The sequence below is a fragment of the Chiloscyllium plagiosum genome, chromosome 16 (genome assembly GCF_004010195.1).
Source record: "Chiloscyllium plagiosum isolate BGI_BamShark_2017 chromosome 16, ASM401019v2, whole genome shotgun sequence".
Lineage (NCBI taxonomy): Eukaryota > Metazoa > Chordata > Chondrichthyes > Orectolobiformes > Hemiscylliidae > Chiloscyllium > Chiloscyllium plagiosum.
The window spans coordinates 16,308,606-16,327,362 of record NC_057725.1 but is presented as its reverse complement, the minus strand read 5'-3'; the positions used below and the strand labels follow the sequence as shown (position 1 = coordinate 16,327,362).

General features: G+C 40.5%; 1 long non-coding RNA gene across 1 annotated transcript; it reads right to left on the bottom strand.

The window, feature by feature from the left end:
* Window positions 1-106: 106 nt before the first annotated feature.
* On the bottom strand, window positions 107-10,770 carry LOC122558031. The gene is made up of 3 exons (XR_006314008.1): window positions 10,686-10,770; window positions 7,191-7,301; window positions 107-745 (listed from the first exon to the last, which is right to left on the bottom strand). It is a non-coding gene; the product is annotated as an uncharacterized LOC122558031 (long non-coding RNA).
* Between the last annotated feature and the right edge of the window lie 7,987 nt (window positions 10,771-18,757).

Sequence of the window (18,757 nt, the reverse complement as noted above, 5' to 3'; positions counted from 1 at the left end):
TCCCCCTCCACCTCCCCCCCACCAACATTCCTGATGAAGGACTTATGCCTGAAACATCAGTTCTCCTGCTCATTGGATGCTGCCTGACCTGCTGTGCCTTTCCAGCACCACACTTTTGACACTTCAGGATTTACAAGTTGACATCCTGAAAATGCCCCCTTTATCTCAACTGCCTTTCTTTTCTCCATTAGCCAATCTCCTATCCATGCTAATGCGCTATGTTTAATACCTTGAGCCTTTATCTTATTAAGTAGCCTTCTGCTCCACTATTCCTCTTGCCAAAGTGTGTAACATTGCAGTTTTCCCCAAATTATGTTGCTTAATCTGTTTACTTCCCTTTGAAGACTGTGTATCATCATCAGCATATTCACTCCCACTTACGTTTGTGTCATCCACAAATTTGCTATGAGTCCGTTCACTTCCTGCATGTTCTTTAGCTTTATTTTTTGCACTGGTGTACTAGGCACCCCCATTATTGAGGAAGTGATTGAGAAAATGCACAATACATGCCTTTTTTTCTTTGTTTTTTGAGGGAATGTGGGCTTGGCTTTTCCCTAACTGTTCTTGTGAAGTTGGCCGTGAACTGCCTTTTTGAACTGCTGCTGTATATTTGGCATATGTACACTCATGGTGCTATTAGGGAGGGATGGTGAAGAAATGGCGATATCACTCTAAGTCCGGGTGATGAATACTTTGGAGAGGAATTTGTCTTTTCTTTGTCCATGATGTTAAGAGAGCCTTGAACCTGTTTAAAATAATAAAAACAAGATTCTCATGAATATGTTATTTGTCCATAAACTTCTCAAACATAACTGGCTTGCAATCCTTTCCAGTCGTGTGAATATAGCTTTCTCTACAGTCAGTAGCTCTTTGGTGAAAGCAGAGGCTTAACATACAATCTAGTTCTGCATATACAGTGTCTCATGGGGAACATGATAGATCAGTGGTTAGCACTGCTGTCTCACAGCACCAGGGACCTGGGTTCGATTGCAGCCTTGGATAGCTGTCTGTGTGGAGTTTGCATGTTCTCCCAGGGTCTGTGTGGATTTCCTCTGGGTGCTCTGGTTTCCTCCCACAGTCCAAAAGATGTGCAGTTTAGGCAAATTAGCCATGTTAAGTTGCCCATAGTTTCCAGGGATGTATAGGCTAAGGGGATTAGCCATGAGGAAATGCAGGGTCACAGGGATAGGCTGAGGGGTGGGCCTGTGTGTGGACTTGATGGGCTGAATGGTCTGCTTCCACACTATAGTGATTCTAGAACCTCTGCACACACAGTAATAGATGGCTTGCTGCAAATTGAAGGAAGGAGTTCCAAGTGATCTTGTGTACAAATGGATCACATGTCACTTATCAAACAACATATTCAGTTGAAAGAAAATATTCTTGCATTTACCAGAAGAAATAAAACTCCGTCTATTCAATAACACCAAGCCACATGAAGAAATATTAATCGCAGTCACCAAAAACTGACCAAAAAATTAGATTGTACAGAATATCTGAAAAGGAAGATGGACACCAACGTTGAACGACAAAATGGAGAATTTCAGAACTTAGGTCCCAGGGAAATGAAAATACAACTGCAGAATGAGCAGCTCCAAGAGTCTGATCAAAATGATGCCATTGCTTTCTGGATTTGGAAGTCACTGCCACATTCAGTTCTCCGAGGTCAGTGCAGAAGAAAACAATACTCGCAGGAGCATTGTCCATAATTGTTCTCATTATGATGGACAATTTGCCTTCTTGATCTGTTGTAGTTGGTGTTCAATTTCACCCTTTGTGCATTGTGCTAGGCAGAATTGTATATAGCACTGATATTTAATCCCTGCTTTTATATTCTATTTTTCGGTTAATAAAGGAAAGTGTTCCAAAGGCATTCTTAATCAGCTTAACTGCCTGTCCTGTTACCTTTAGGGTTCTGTAGACATGCATTCAAAGTTCCCTCTGCTCTGCCACAGTTCTGGTCACTTATCACATATTCCTTTGCCTCATTTGCCCACATCAAATTCATTATCCTATTTTGCTCTGGATCAAATCCAATTTTCCACCTTCTGACTTGTCCGTTATATCATCCTTTTTTCCTCAATCACCAAATTTTGTCATGTGCAATCTTATTAATCATGCTATTTACAGTTCATACATGTTTATATAAAACAATAAAAAGAATGGGACCAGGCACTGAACTTTTCAAATCCCAACGAGAAACATCCTTCAGAAAGCCACTTGTCAACCATTGGGTTTTTCTTCCCGCCAGTGAGCGTAGTTTGGATTCAACTTTTACTTTCCTGACCCATCTGTCATGTGGTACACGGTCAAATGGTTATTAAAATTCGTGTAGATTGTATTACATATGCCAACATCATCAGTTCCCCTTGATATTTCTTCAGAAAATGATATGCATCATCTTCTATACCAATATCCAGCTCCCCCCCAGCTACACTGAAAGTGAGCCTTTGTTCCTCAGAATATCATTTCCTGAAGCTGCATCAGTTTACTATTATTACTGATGGATTTTTCATTTGCCTATTATTTCATCTTCCAACAAAGATTAATGCCATATTTGATGTTTTGTAATGTTTTCAAATTATAGTAACGTGGTTTCTTTCCACAGATATGCCTAATGTAATAAGCAGCTCCAGCATCTTCCTTTTATGCATCAGATTTTCAGTATCTGCAATATACTGCTTCGGGGAAAATGAATTGTTGGTCATTATCAGACTCTTTGGCTAAGTTCCAGGACGCAGGTTAGGTTAGAGCAATGGTGAGGGATGGGAGCAATCGTTGGGCTTGTCAAATCAAGATACAGTTTTTGCTTCCCTTTTTTCCTCATGGAAAGGTGCTTTATAAACTTTGTTTTGAGTTCATGACCATCGTGGTGGGGTTGGAGATAGAGGGGTGGTGGGGGGAGGGGGGGCCACACTTGGCATAGAATCCTGAGTGAGTGAGGTTTAGTAGCTGATTGGTAACACAATCTTTAGAGAAGTCCTTCCTTATGAGGATAGATTGAAGATGTTGGGACTGTTTGCCCTGGAGAGAAGAAGGCTGAGTGGAAATTTGATAGAGGTTTGCAACATTATGAGCAGGCTGGATGGAGTAGATAGAGTGAATCTGATCCCATTCATAACGAAGAAAAAAAGGATAAGAAGGGATAGGTTTAAAAAGTGAGGTGCAAACAAAGTAAGAGATACCTATAAAGAACTGCAGATACTGAAAATCTGAAACAAAAACAGAAATTGCTGGAAAAGCTCAGCAAATCTCTGGCTGCGTCTGTCAAGAGAAATCAGAGTTAATGTTTTTAGACCAGTTATGTATTTCACTTTTGAATGTGCAGGTGGACCTTATCTTCAACTTCTTTAAGAGTTGGAGGAGGTCAACAAACTCCCAGAGAGCAACTGGCTCAGACACACAGACTATTGAAAGAGAGTGTTCTAGGAACAAAGTGTTATTGACCAACCAATCAAAAGACAACCAGTACAAAATAGTACAAAACCACGACAAAACAGTACAACAATTTTGGGGCATGAGATACCTTCTTCCATATTATTGCCCTAAGCCCCACAAGCTAGTCCTTGTTATCACATGCTTTGTTATTATATACAAACCATTGTTAGCCACTAATTGTCTGCATTAGTAGCTATTTATTCTCCCAGGCTGATTGTTATCCACTCCTCGATCTGTCCAACTATTCTTCTCTCTCTTTGGGCTCTACCTCCACTTATCGTTTACTCCTTAACACCTCCCTGACCCTATCTTCTGCATTAAAAAAACAACTTTTTCCTAGCTACCTTCAGTTCACCGGCCCGGAAATGTGATGTCTCTCCACAGATGCTGCCTGACATGCTAAGATTTTCAAACAATTTCTGTTTTTGTTTCATCACTACTTCTGGATACTCAAGAGTCTCAGCAGAACCCTAACAGAAGAAAGATACTGTGAGAGCAACTTATGCTGGCATAAGAGAACAGATCAGTACTGGGTGAAATCAGAGATTCCACAGGGCACAGGATCTTTTGCCTTAGGCCATGAGACCATATAATTTGGAAGCAGAAATGAGACCATTCAGCCCATCACATTTGTTACACCATTCAATCATGGCTGATGAGTTTCTTAACTTCATTCTCCTGCTTTCTCCCCATAACCCTTGATCATTAAGAACCTATCTATCTCAGTCTTAAATATACTCAATGGCCTGGCCTCCACAGCCATCTGTGGCAATGAATTTCATAGATTCACCACTGTCTGGCTGAAACGTTTCTCCTTATCTCCATTCTAAAAGGTCTTCCCTTCACTCTAAGTCTGTGCCCTTGGGTCCTAGTCTCTCTTACCAATGAAAATATCTACTCTGTCCAGGTCATTCAGTGTTATGTATGTTTCAGTTAGATCCCACCCAACCCTCCCCCACCCCCCACCACCAATCTTTCTAAACTCATCAAGTATTGTGGGCGGCACAGTAGTTAGCACTGCTGCCTCACAGCGCCAGAGACCCGGGTTCAATTCCCGCCTCAGGCGACTGACTGTGTGGAGTTTGCACATTCTCCCCGTGTCTGCGTGGGTTTCCTCCGGGTGCTCCGGTTTCCTCCCACAGTCCAAAAATGTGCAGGTTAGGTGAACTGGCCATGCTAAATTGCCCGTAGTGTTAGGTGAAGGGGTAAATGTAGGGGAATGGGTCTGGGTGGGTTACGCTTCAGCGGCTTGGTGTGGACTTGTTGGGCCGAAGGGCCTGTTTCCACACTGTAAGTAATCTAATCTAATCTAATAACACACTGCCTTCTGAAACAGTCAATGGCAGTGACAGAAAATGTTGAGTAAGCAGCAAACTTTCAAAACCATGACAGAAACTCGGAGAGGTGGAATGGTCCTGTAGATAAGACAATAAATCAGCAAGACTATCTGCAAAGAATATCAACTTTGACTAAAATACAATACAAAATATTCCTTTTTAAAAATTAAGTAATTTTGTCTTATTTCCCTGATTTTAAATGATCCTTTTAAAACATTCCAGGATCTGGACAAGGGCTTACATTGTTACCAAACACTAAATAATTTCTGAATAAAAAAAACAGAAGAACTACAGTTGCTATAAATCGGAAACAAAAACAGAAATTGCTGGAAAAGCTCAGCAGGTCTGGCAGCACTTGTGGAGAGAAATCAGAGTTAACATTTCAAGTCTAGTGACTCTTCCTTAAAACTGGACAATATGTTCTGAGGAAGGGTCACTTGTCCTGAAACGTTACCTCTGATTTCTCTCCACAAGTGCTGTTAGACCTGCTGAGCTTTTCCAGCATTTTCTGTTTTGGTACTAATAATTTCTTCCTTGGGCCATACCCTATCGCTATACAAACATTTATTAGTATAAAAATCAACTGAGGCCAATCATATATTGTTCACGGGCAAACAGACTATCAGCTGAAAATATTGCATCTATTCAGGTACAGTGACGATGATAATCAATGCCTTTGTATATAGATTTAACCTTGCAGACAGAAAAGATTAAAAACCCTGTATCACATGGTACAGAATTGCTGAGATGGAATATCAATCTGTAGAAGTGTAACCATTATTGTACTAAAACGTTCAACTTTAGTTTTGCTATTTTTGGTTTGTTTAAATTACTGCAAGAGGATTTGAGCAGGCTGCAGTTTAATTTGCAAGTTAGCTGCTTTTAACTGCAGCTTCATGAAATCCTGATCCAAGTGTATTCCTGGAAAACACGTTACATGTTTATTTAAATGCATTATGAAGTAAAATACATCAGATTTACTGACGCATAGACAAGGTAATTGTCGCCAGATACTTAACCTGAAAATATATCGTGTTTTTAATCAAAATATGTGACAGTGGACCTTAAAAACTAAATTTCACAGAAACTATTTTCTCTCAAGCTTTTTTTTTACCCTCTTGTCTTAATGGAGTTGTCACATTCAGCTTAATGTAAATGATCTGTGGCATTTCGAGAGAGAAAGCCACATATTTTAAATGATACTCGCTCCAATCAATATTTCAATAATTGTTATTCTGTTGGCATACGGAGCTTCTAAAACAAGAACTGTCGGGGCCTGGCACAAAGACCATATCCTTCTAACAGTTTTTTAACAGATAATAGCAGCTGAGACAGTTAAGATGTTACGACTGGGAACAAACCTGTCGCTTGTTATGCAGTACAGAAATATGTTCGAGACGAAAAAGCATACCTCTGAGATTTAATTATATTTTCACTATTACTGTTCACAGAAACTAATACATGATGTAACAGGAGTAAGAAAAAAAATGTACTTTTAACACCGTGACTGTTGAATTACATCTTTCCTCAACCTTAAATTATGTGCAAGTTTTTGTCTATATGGACTTTGTGTGTAAATTATTTCCCAGTAGAAACAAGGGAGGGACAGGGCAGATATAATTCCATGATGGGGCCCACCCGATTTGTCCTAAACATGTCCCCACACTGGCCTCCTTCTGTGCTGTACAATATATTCAGCCTGTCACGTACCAAATGCTGCCAAATGGGACTAGATTAGATTTAGATATCTGGTTGGCATGGACGAGTTGGACCGATGGTTCTGTTTTTGTGCTGTACAACTCTATGACTGTGACTCTATCAAGTCTGTGCCAGCCCTTTCAAAATGAAATCCAATGAATCCCACTTACTTGTTCTTCCCCACATCCCTGCAATTATTTCCCCTTATGTCTTTATCCAAATTCCTTTTCAAAGCTTCTCTTGAAATGTCTTACCACCATCTTCTGACAGGCCACCTTTCAAATCCTAACCATTCATCCTTACTATAAGCTTTCCCCAAGTTGTCCCTGGTTCTCTTCTGCCAATTTTCTTAATTCCGGTGAGTCCCTCTTCAAAAAAATGGAAGTGGACTTTCCTTAGTATGTTTCCTCAGCCTCTCCTGGTTGTAAATAAAGAGGAACCTCGATTATCCGGTATTCGATTGTCCAAATTTCGGATTATTCAGACAAGATTGCAAGGTCCCAATGCTTGGCTAAACTGTGTTATCCGGCATTCGATTATCCAAACATTTTGAAACAAACACTCATGTTGTTCCAATAATTGTGTATTGTGATCAAATCTCATAGCCTTCTCTGCATCCAGAACTACCCAGTACCTTGATTCTATCCGTGCAACAAACCTTTTCACATTCAGGCAGCTCTTTTAGTCAATCTCTTCTGTATCATCAAAAATTATTACCTTATACTATTCCATATTCAAATTCTTTTTTTGCCATTCCACCTGCCACTTGACTGAGTCTTGCTTCTCGGACTTTCCTCTTCATTGTTCATTCCATCTCCAACATTATATCTGCAAATGCAAACCCAATTAATGTATATTAAAAACAGCATTAGTCCTAGTGTTGTACCCTGGCAAGACTGCTGCATATTTCCCCTAAATTTGAACAACAACCAACCAGTCACTATAGCTCACTGTCTTCTGTTCGTTATCCTGTTTTGTAGCCATGCTGCTTCCAACATCTTTTTCATTCCATGTGATTGAAATTTGCTGGCAAATATGGGGTGTACTCTATCAAATGTTTTTTGAAAGTACATCACAATATCATGAAAGAAATATGGCAAAGTGAGGCTAGTCTAAAAGCTAGATAGATCATACACCCAGACAGTCACCCTCACCCATCGTGCAGTGAGATAAGATGGAGATTCTAAAAAGAGAGTGTTCTCTCATGCTGGTAAACAACAGCAATATTTTATTAACTATATACATAAGTGGGTAGGAAGAAGCATTCATAGAACCTTGCAGGCTTGATCCTAGTTCCAAGTTATATGAATAGAGATCATTGCTGCTATACAATATTCATTGGCCCAATAGGACATGCCCATTACCTTACATCTTGTAACAGCCCATTCTTGGACATAAGTGTGATACCCATAAATGATTTGGGATCGCAAGACACAGAATCCACAAAGGTAGAAATGAAAAATAACAAGAGGAAGACAACACTGGCTGGGAATAGTCTCTAGGTCTCTTAACACTGTGACAGAGAATAGATCAGGAAATAATGCGAAGCCAGCAAAAAAAAAGTACATATACTATGAATGCATTCATGCATCTTCAAATTAACAATCGCTGCCCCGAGAAATACTTCATTGTTTATGTTCAGGTCAGCCTCCTAGAACAAAATGTTGTGGATCTTACCAGGACTCAGGTTTTTTAAGGCCTAGAATTGTATAACGAGGCAGACTTAATATATGATCTTAGAGCAAAATATCCCCTCGGAAACAATGATCATAAGATAGTGGAATGTCATGTTCAATTGAGAGTGAGAAATCTGGGTTGGAAACAACGGTGCGAAACTTAAATAAGGATAAATACAAAAATAATGAGGGAAAGCTGGAATAAAGTGGACAGAATCAACTTTGTTTTTAACTTGGTAAAAGAGGGAGATCAAAGTGACACACGACCCTTTGTGAATGAAACTTTCTAAAAGTTATTGATAAGGTATTACATTTAAATCTACTTATTAAGATGAGAGCTCACGGTGTGGTAAATACATAAGCATGTCTAGAGGATTGGTTAACAAATAGAAGGCAGTGTTGTTGGGGAAAAGGGGGGCATTTGAACATGCCAACCTAAAACTAATGGAGCACTCCAGAAATCAGTGCTAGGATCACAATTATTGACAACCTGGATGAGGGAAGTAAATGTACTCGAGTCAAATTTGTACTGTAGCCAAAACTGGGGTGGGCAGTTGGTGAGGATGACATCAAAAGTCTGCAGAGGGATACAGACAGGCTGTTCGTGGGCAAAACAACTTGGCAGACAGAATATAATGTGGGAAAGTATGCGTTTATGCACTTTGGCAAGAAGAATAGAGGAGCTGAATATTATTTAAATGGAGAAGCTGTAATCACAAAAAACAATCAGGTTCAACAGGTGATCATGAAGGCAAATGTAATGTTGATGTTTAGTAGATTATAAGAGCAGGGAATTCTTGTTAAAACTATGCAAGGCACCTGTTAGACCACACCCAGCGTACTGTCGACAGTTTTGGTCCCCTTATCTGAGGGAATATATATGCACTGGAGGCACTCCAAAGAAGGTTCACAAGATTGATCCCAGGCATGGAAGGATTTTCTTATGGCAAGTAGTTTAATAGATTGGGCCTGTACTCTTTGGAGTTTAGAAAAGTGAGGTGTGACCTTATTGAAATATCTGAAGTTGAGAGGGCAGATGCTCTGAAGATGAGTCCCCTTGGGTAGAGTCCAGAATCACAAGACATAATTTCAGAATAGGAGGTCACCCATTTAAGACAAAGATGAAGCTACATGTTTCCTGTGTCAAGAATTGTGGGTGGGAGGTGGTAGAAATAAAGGAATAACTTGGCTGTGATTCAGGAGTGAGGGTCCAAAAGGTAGAGAGGGCTAATAAAGTAAGGACAAGGTCTGCAATGATTAGAGAGGGTCTGTAAAAGAGAGTAGAGTGTGAGACTGCGAAAAGGAGACAGTGGCTATAAATGGAGGGTTATGAGAGAGGGGATTATGTTTTAAACATCTTCCACTGTGAAGACAGACAAAAACTATTTGTTGAGCATTTTTGTCATTCTTTTGATTTCTATTATTTACTGGCCTAGCCAGCAACACCTTCATCACATGACCAAATAAAAAAAATGCATTTCAAATCATTATTCTTTATTAGTATTTTTGTAGTCATTTTTTCGATTTCACCTTTTAATTATTACTTGCCTTGATTGTATTTTTTTTTCTGAACAACTCATTTTCCTCTTCTAATCTCGTTTAATTTTTTTTGCTTTTTTTTTGGTCCAATGGTTCTCTTTTTAAATGTTTATCTCCTTTTGTTTAAGCTGTTATCCAAGAAATTCTATCTTGAGTATTCTGGTGTAAAAAAAACAAAAGAATTGAAGACGCAAGAAATCAGAAACAAAAATAGAAGTTGCTGGAAAAGTAAAGTAACTGAAGGTAGGGTTACTTTAACTCTGATTTCTCCCCACAGATGCTGCCAGATCTACTGAGCTTTTCCAGCAGTTTTTCTGTTCACATGTACTGGTATTTTCCTTATGAGTTTTTTTTAAAATTGTTTATGGAAGCTTTAATAACTTCTACTTCCTCTTTAATTCTGCATGATATGATTCAGAATACCTTAATCTGCTTTTATCTTGATTGATAATTTCAGATCACAGGAGCTTTTCCACATCAGAGCTTAATTTTGAATGGGGAATGATCAAAATTCTGTTCAAAATACAACTGAAGTGTGACAAGTGCCATTATAAAGGAACAAGTCAAAGGGTTCTCATAGTACAGTGGCAGTGTTCTTATCTCAGAGCTGTATTGCCCCAGGTTCAAGTCCCATCTGCTCCAGAAGTATAAAATAACAATAGTAAACCATTTACTTTAAAATATCTCAAAGTAGGTATTTTCAAATAAGCCCATTTACAGTTAGTATTACACAGCTCCAGCATCTCCTGGCTCAGGAGCAGGGGCATTACCACTACACGGTAAGAGTCCAATGAATATCTTTTTTTAAAAATTAATTCTATTTTACCTAATCAACCTGTTCAGAGATGTTATCACACACCTCTGGAGCATGTGGGACTTGAACCCAGGCCTCCCAATCCAGGATTAAGCACATTACTACAGTGCTATAAGAGTCCTTAGAATAGCAAAAAGAACAAGTCAACTAAAGCAGACATAAGTAATCAAACTTCTTACTCACTTTCAATAGTTGGATTCTGTTTCACTTCAGTCAATTTATTCCTCTCTCTCTCTGAGGCTGCTGGGTGCAGTTCAATTGTTCTATGTACCCTCGGTACCTGACTCAATTGGAATTAATTCACATATCAGTAGAAATCAATAGGTTAATTGGCTGAAGGATATGGGAATGTAGGGACTGAGGGATTCACATACGTGCAGAATTCTGTCAATATCCATTATCAGCAATACCCAACACTGCACTACATTGTGATCAGAAGCAGGAATCTTAATTGACCACTTTCCCTCTCTCTAACCTGGCCAATTGCTGCATAACATTTGAGATTGGTTAGTTAATGAGCAGTTGCAGAGGAATTGAGTAGGCCTGTTCTGATGCAATGGTAATCAGGATGCTTGGTTTCAAACCTGAACTGTTTCAGAGGCATATAGTCGTAATTCTGAACAAGTTGCTTTGGAAGATTCCTGGCAGAGAAATTAAACGTGGAACCATTTAAGTGTGCATTCCACTCTTTTGCATTAAAAATGTAATATGTATGCAACAACAGCCTGTAAGACATTGGACTTAATTCATCAGGGAGAAAGGGAGCACTGCAGATGCTGGAGATCAGAATTGAAGAGTGTGGTGCTGGAAAAGCACAGCAGGACATGCAGCATCCGAGGAGCAGGAAAATCGTCGTTTTGAGCGTAAGCTCTTCATCAGGAATTCGTTAGTCTTGCTGATTTAGATGGAAGGATAAATTAAGTAGTTTGACTCATAGTCAAAAGCCATTTATCATTGCATAATATTGCAAAAGAGTGAGGATTTAAGAAGAATTGATAAATATGTGCCACCAAAAGAAGCTAACATTTTCCTTATGTTAGTGGATCATCTTACACCCTAACTTCCTTCATTCTAAACCAATAAAAATTTGTGCTTAAAAATGCAGATTGTGATTTTTTTTCTCTCTTTAAACAAACCAATGTTTACAGGAAATCTTGTCTGAGTGCCCAGTACAAGAAACCTCTCGACATTTGATAAGAATTGATAAATATATGACAACAAAAGAACATTTTTCCACAAGATTTTGTTAAAGAAACATTTTCAATACTCAGCCCGTTAGTATTCCAATCAGCTTTTGACTAAATATATATTTTTTCTTTTCATTAACTGTACGTAATAATACATTTTGCTCTGAAAGCCCAGTGTTCATTTAGAACTTTCTTTTCCAAACTATTCCAATGGAAAAAAGATCGGTAAAAATTCCAAAGCACAACAGACATGTAACGTGAAATTTGACCACACAAAAGCTCAAAGATCATGAAGCAAGGATTCTTTCTTCAACTGGCATCAAGACAGAAAATTTAGGTTAACCTGGGAAGTGGTTACATTGTATTTGGAAATCTTTTGTCTATCTGCTCCTTCATCCCCTGAATCATCCTTCACCCAAAGACACCTTTTATTCCTCTGGAATTGATTCAACTGCTTCAGTTGCCCACCCTCACTGTTGCTACCTGCTGGTTGGGGGTGTTCAAGCTCCCTTGCTTGATGTCTCCCCACACCATTGCCACCTACTAAAGGTTCCTTTACATATTTTCCTGCTTGAAACATTGTCATCTCTGCATCTACGCATAGCCACAGCAATAAATGTTTGCTAATCAATTGTGTGACGGGCAAGCTCAATGGCACCATGATTGCTAGAATGTTTGAGTCCATGTTAGTGACAGAATTTTGTTCTAGCATCACCTTTCTGAACAATGATTGGGATGATATCCAGAATATTCTTGAGAAAAATGTCTCAGCCTCTTATCTGGTCTGAGTCATTACTCACAACGTCAGTCCTATCGTATATTGTTTTATTTCTCAATGCTTCTATCTCTGTCTTTTTTAAATTCATTCACAGGATGAGGGCATCACTGGCAAGGCCAGCATCTGCTGCCCATCTCAGAGGGCAGTGCAGAGTCAACCACAGTGCTGTGGGCCTGGAGTCAGATGTAGACCAGTCCAGGTAAGGATGGCAGTTTCCTTCTCTAAGGAAGACTAGTGAGCCAGTTGGGTTTTTCTCCAACAATCAATTAATGATCATCATTACAGGATTAATTCCAGATTTCTTTATTGAATCGAAATTGCACCATCTGTCATGGCACGATTCAAACCTGGGTCCCCATAACATTATCTGTCCCTTTGGATTAACATTCAGTGATAACACCACTAAGCCATTGCCTTATTGGAAACTACGTCATACACTAGGCTGAGGGTCATATGATACTCAGCTATCAACTCATTGACCTGGTCATCTCCATCAGAAAGTGTAGTGAGCCCATGGAACTGGTCCATGGGAATGACTGGTTCTTATTCAAAGTAGTGATAATATGGGCTGAAAATGTGTTGCTGGAAAAGCGCAGCAGGTCAGGCAGCATCCAGGGAACAGGAGAATCGATGTTTTGGGCATAAGAGAGTTCATGGTTGAGTGTGGTGTGTCAGAATGGGAATGCCCAGTTCTGGAAGGTACACAGTCCACTTCTGTTTACTTTCAGGTGGCAGGATGCACACACAGTCATGTAGAGTAACATTGAATCATTTCCACAGTCCAATAATTCATGATAATGGGTTTATGGCAAAACTATAGGGTCTAGAACCAGACTACATCATTTCAGAGTAAGGGGTCACTCATCTCAGGCAGAGATGAAAAGGACTTTTTTTCTCTCAGAGAGAGTGAATCTGTGGAATTGTTTTGCACATGCTATGGAGGTTGGATCATTCTGTATTTTTGAGGCTGACGTAGATAGATTTTTAATCAGTAAGGAAATCAATGGTTATGGACAAAGGTAGTAGTTGGAGTTGAGAACTATCAGATCATTTGTGATCCCACTGAATGGGGGAGCAAACTAGATGGACTGAACAGCCTACTAAACCTACATCTTATGATCCTAAAGTCTTTTGGTCTCCATTTTTATTATTACTTTGTGACTTTTTGTTGTTTTATAAAACTTTCCCAATCCTTTGGTTTTTCTTTAAACTTTGACATATTGTAATTTTATTTTACCTTCCAGTTTGATGATATTCTTTATTGACTTCATTGACCATGGCCAGTTTACCCCTTCCCAGAATCCTCTTCTTCACTGGGATATGTCCTCGCTTTGAGGCAAGAATATTTTCTTAAATGTCTGCCATTATTCCTCAGCTGACCTGTCTGGCAAACTGTTTTCCCAATCCACTTATTTAGTTTGACACTCTGACCAACAGAAGTGATAACCACTCTTCTGCCCTTGAACCTGTGACAGTACCCCTCCTAGTCCAAGTAAATTAGTGTCGGTTTCCAGAATGAAAAGGAGTTAGAAATCTGGGTAGCCAAGGACAGATGATAAGACAAGTTACTTCTCGAGGTTGCAACAGAGCTTATCTGTTGGGGCCTAATTCCCTGTGATGCTCATTAAACACATCCCTTTCCAAATTATTCTTCAATATTTTCTGGATTTTTGCAAGGTTTGTGAAAGTTTGTAGCTCAGGTTGAGGTTTAGAGTGTAGGTTTGCTCGCTGAGCTGTAGTTTTGATATCCAGACATTTCATTACCTGGTTAGGTAACATCATCAGTGGCGACCTCCAAGTGAAGCGAAGCTGTTGTCTCCTGCTTTCTATTTATATGTTTCTCCTGGATGGGGTTCCTGGGGTTTGTGGTGATGTCATTTCCTGTTCATGGCAAAGGAAACACTTACCACACTTTTAGAAGAGACCATCACACACACACCAACCACCATCAATCACATTACCAACGAAATCATCATGAAGCTAGTGGACCTGTGCCTCACCACCCACTTCACTTTCAACAACATAGTCTACAAACAAACCAACGGCATACCCATGGGATCTCCGCTATCAGGATTCATAGCAGAAGCGGTAATGCAAAGATTAGAACAAACAGCCCCACCAACCATCAAACCAAAAATCTGGGTCATAACATCATAACAACACCCTCACAGGCATAAAGTTCACCAAGGAGGAAGAAACCGACAACAAACTCGCATTCCTGGACGTCACAGTCGAAAGAAAGGACAACGGAGAACTACAAAAACAGAGGAGAACCACTTATACAACGTATTCAAGAAGAACGGATCCTCAAAACATACAGTGCGCTGATTCCTCAAGGACAAACCACGACAAGCAGACCAAACACAGCCAGAAACCCTAACCATCTTACCATACATCTAAGAAGTTTCAGAAATGACAGCCAGACTACTAAGACCCCTCGGAATCCTAGTAGCTCACAAACCCACCAACACTCTCAAACAAAAACTAACAAACTTAAAAGACCCAGTACAACCCATGGACAAAACCAACGTCATCTACAAAATTCCATGCAAGGACTGCCACAAACACTACATAGGACAAACAGGAAGAAAGTTAGCCACCATGATACATGAATACTAGCTAGCCACAAAAAGACACGACACTTTCTCCCTCGTAGCCCTACACACGGATGAAAAAAATCACCATTTTGACTGGGACAACACATCTATCCTGGGACAGGCTAAGCAAAGACATGCCAGAGAATTCCTAGAGGCCTGGCACTCCAACCACAACGCCATAAACAAACGCATAGATCTAGATAACATCTATCAACCCCTTAAAAAACGAACAGGAAATGACATCACCACAAAGCCCAGGAACCCCATCCAGGACAAACATATAAATAGAAAGCAGGAGACAACAGCTTCGCTTCACTTGGAGGTCGCCACTGATGATGTTACCTAGCCAGGTAATGAAACATCTGGATATCAAACCTAAAGCTCAGCGAGCAAACCTACACCCTAAATTTTCAGGATTTCCTTAGCAAAGTATGAAATGAGGCAGGTAACTGTGCACAGCCTTACACAGATCTCCTTTTGTAATCGTTTAGATCAATGTACCAATGCAGTTCCTTCCCCGCCTTTAGTCAGAACCATTATGCTAACACTCAGATGTTCTTGTCATCATGACTATTGTCTTCCTTGGTTACTAAGTACCCAGGGTAATTCTGTCCAGAAAGATTGACACTTCTCTAGATTGACTTGCAGGTTAAACTGCAACAAGCAGGCTCAGATGGTGTCTTGTCTTGCAAAGGTCTCCTCAAATGTTGAGTCAAAGTTGAGTATGTTGCCTGGATATACCAGCAGGGATGGAAAATTAAGGTTTCTAAGAGCTTTTTTCCATTAAGTGGATGAAGGTGGCAGGAGCATTGCAGGTCCAATTGGCATTCTTACATATTTGTAAAGATCTCCAGTTCTCATTCAGAATTGCACTTTTTAATATCTTGTTCAGTGAACTGATAGCTAGTTATAAATATGTAAATATAAAAATTGCCAAAATATTTGTACTTTTGAGAACTTGCAATATTCCTCAATCCTCGGCAAAGAGTAAGCATCTTCTCAGGTCCTTGAGTTGAGTGTTATGCTCTGGTGACAAGACTCTTAATGTGAACACTGCTTTCTCCACACAGATGCTGGCAGACCTACTGTGGTTATCCAGCACTTTCTATTTTTGTTTCCAATTTCCAGCAACCCCTGTTCTTTGTTTGAATTTATTTCCTCAGTCTTCTGTCTTTTTTCCTCATGAGGATAAGGGGGACGATTCTCTGATAACACCTCATTCAAAATACTTAGGCAGGTTGTCTTGGAACTCTTCCAAATGATGGGGCAGGGTCTGGCATTTATGTGGGATGAAGCCTGTGATTTATATTAGGTCAAGGAATTTTTTGTCGGTCAGCTCCTTCTTCCCATGAGATCTCCCTTCTCCAAATGCCCCGAATTTGTTGTCTAAGAGAAGGTCCATTCAACTGCTCCAGCTGCCTCCTCTCACACATTAGGTGCTGGAGAAGGTCTCAGCACAAAGGGCTTTTGCCCAAAATGTCGATTTCGCTGCTCCTTGGATGCTGCCTGAACTGCTGTGCTCTTCCAGCACCACTAATCCAGAATCTGGTTTCCAGCATCTGCAGTCATTGTTTTCACCTCATTGTTTTTACCCTGTTTGAGCTCCCCTGCTTGGTGCTCCTCCATCATAGTTGCCAACTGCTGCTGGATACTGCACTACAGAAGCTGATTGCAGGATTTTATCTTTTTGGTGTTTTGATCGTCACCATCTTTACTAGGAGGTTTTGTAGAATTTGTACAGTGTTGTCAGCATGTTATTCTTATCGTGAGTAGAAAAGGCCACAAATCATTTGTATTTGTATACATGAGCTTGACGTCAGGTATTCAGTGTCAACAATATAAAACACAATCTCAGTCAGGTTTAAAGATAGTACAGACTCGTATTACCAGGATCAATGGCTTTTGTACTGATTTTAATAGGATAGATCAAAACTGATTGATGTCTCAGCAAATATCATGAAGGAGAGTGGTGGGTGCATAGAATGCACTGCCAGCAGTGGTAGTAGGGTCAGATGCAACAGGGACATTTAAGCAACCCTTAGATTGGCACTTGGAAGATAGTAGAATGAAGAGTATGTACTTAGTCGATCTTAGAGTAGGGTAAACGTTTGGCACAACATCCAGGGTAAAAGGATCTGTACAGTGCTGTACTGTTCTGTGTTCTTTCTGTGAGATAGTATTTCACAATGTTCTATTCAATAGAAATGTTCTTGTTCCTGTGTTACAAACGTTGTTCGCATCATACAAAAGCATTCATAATGTCAGTGAAAATAGCAATCACTCTATTTACTCACAAAATGTAGAGTCACTGGCAAAGACTAGACTGGTTCACCATCCCTATCTGCCCTTGAAAAATGATAGCAAGCAAGTCTTGGACTGGGAGTGAAGGTTGTGCAGATCATAGGCGTCTTTACTCGAGGGAATCAGTGCTCGTTGGCCAAGTAGTGTATCAATCCCGGCAATAGGTGTCCAAAGCAAACAATTTCACCATCCCAATTGACAGGTTAATTGTCAAATGGTAGAGTACAAAAATGGTAGTATTCCGAAATTAATGTATTCATCTATTTGAGTGCCTTTCTGAAGGATACAAGGTGAACAACAGCAACCATTGTCCCAGCATAGTGTATGGGATTCCCAGTCAGTGAGGTTCCTCCTTTACTTTTAATGGTATGTGATTCCTGAAAGTTCTATTCTAGAATAGAAGAATCACTGAATTCTTGTAATATGGAAGGACGCAATTTGGCCTATCATTCTTGCACTGTCTCTTCAAACGAGCATCATTATCAAGTGCCAACTTCCTGCATTTTGTCTATATCCTTCATATTATTTCCAGCCAAAGCTTCATTGAATACCCTCTGAATACCGCAGTTGAACCTGCGGCTATCACATTTCACAGGCTGTTCAGTCAGAAATTAAGGACTGGTTTGGAATGGAGACCTCTAGAGATCAAGCTGGTGAGTGAAACTCACACACCCCCAGGCTCACATCATTACCCCTCCACCAGGAAGCTCTTTTTGAACCTTCTACCTTGGTGGTGGTAGGTGTGCATATGTGTGTGTGTGTATTGCTTTGTCTGGGGAGGCCCTCCCCCTCCTGCTCAGAATGCTATTGGTTGATAATGCATCTTCCCACGTCTCATCTTACGATCAATCATCATACCCCCTCCTACTCTCCCTTTCAGTGGTGTGAATGACATGAGTCTGGTTCCCACCTCCCCACCACCCTCCAGCTTCATGATCTCTCTGGAGACCTTCCCACTGGTGTCTGCATCCAGCGCGGATTCATGGAGGTAGTGGGAGAGATCCTGCGGCTTTGATGGTGTCTGCATCGGTGAAGTGGACCTGAAGCGGACTCATGGCATCAGGAGGGTCAAGCTCGGGCCAGTTTGATACCCGATGGCATTGGTGGCATTGACATTGGTGAGGTCCAGCAAGGACTCAGCGACAAGGGCATCAGTGAAGGCGGAGTGGCACCAAAGTGTGACGGCTTTCATTCTAGCGGTAACATGGTGAAAAGGACTCGTGCCAGGCCACCTCTCGCTTACCATCACTCGCACTCTGCCCGCCCCCCCACTCGCTCTCTCTACGCCCCCACCCACTCTCTCTCTCTCCCCCCCTCTCTCTCCCACCCACTTCTCTCTCTTCCCCCCACTGTCTCTCTCCCCTCCACTCTCTCCCACCCACTCTCTCTCTC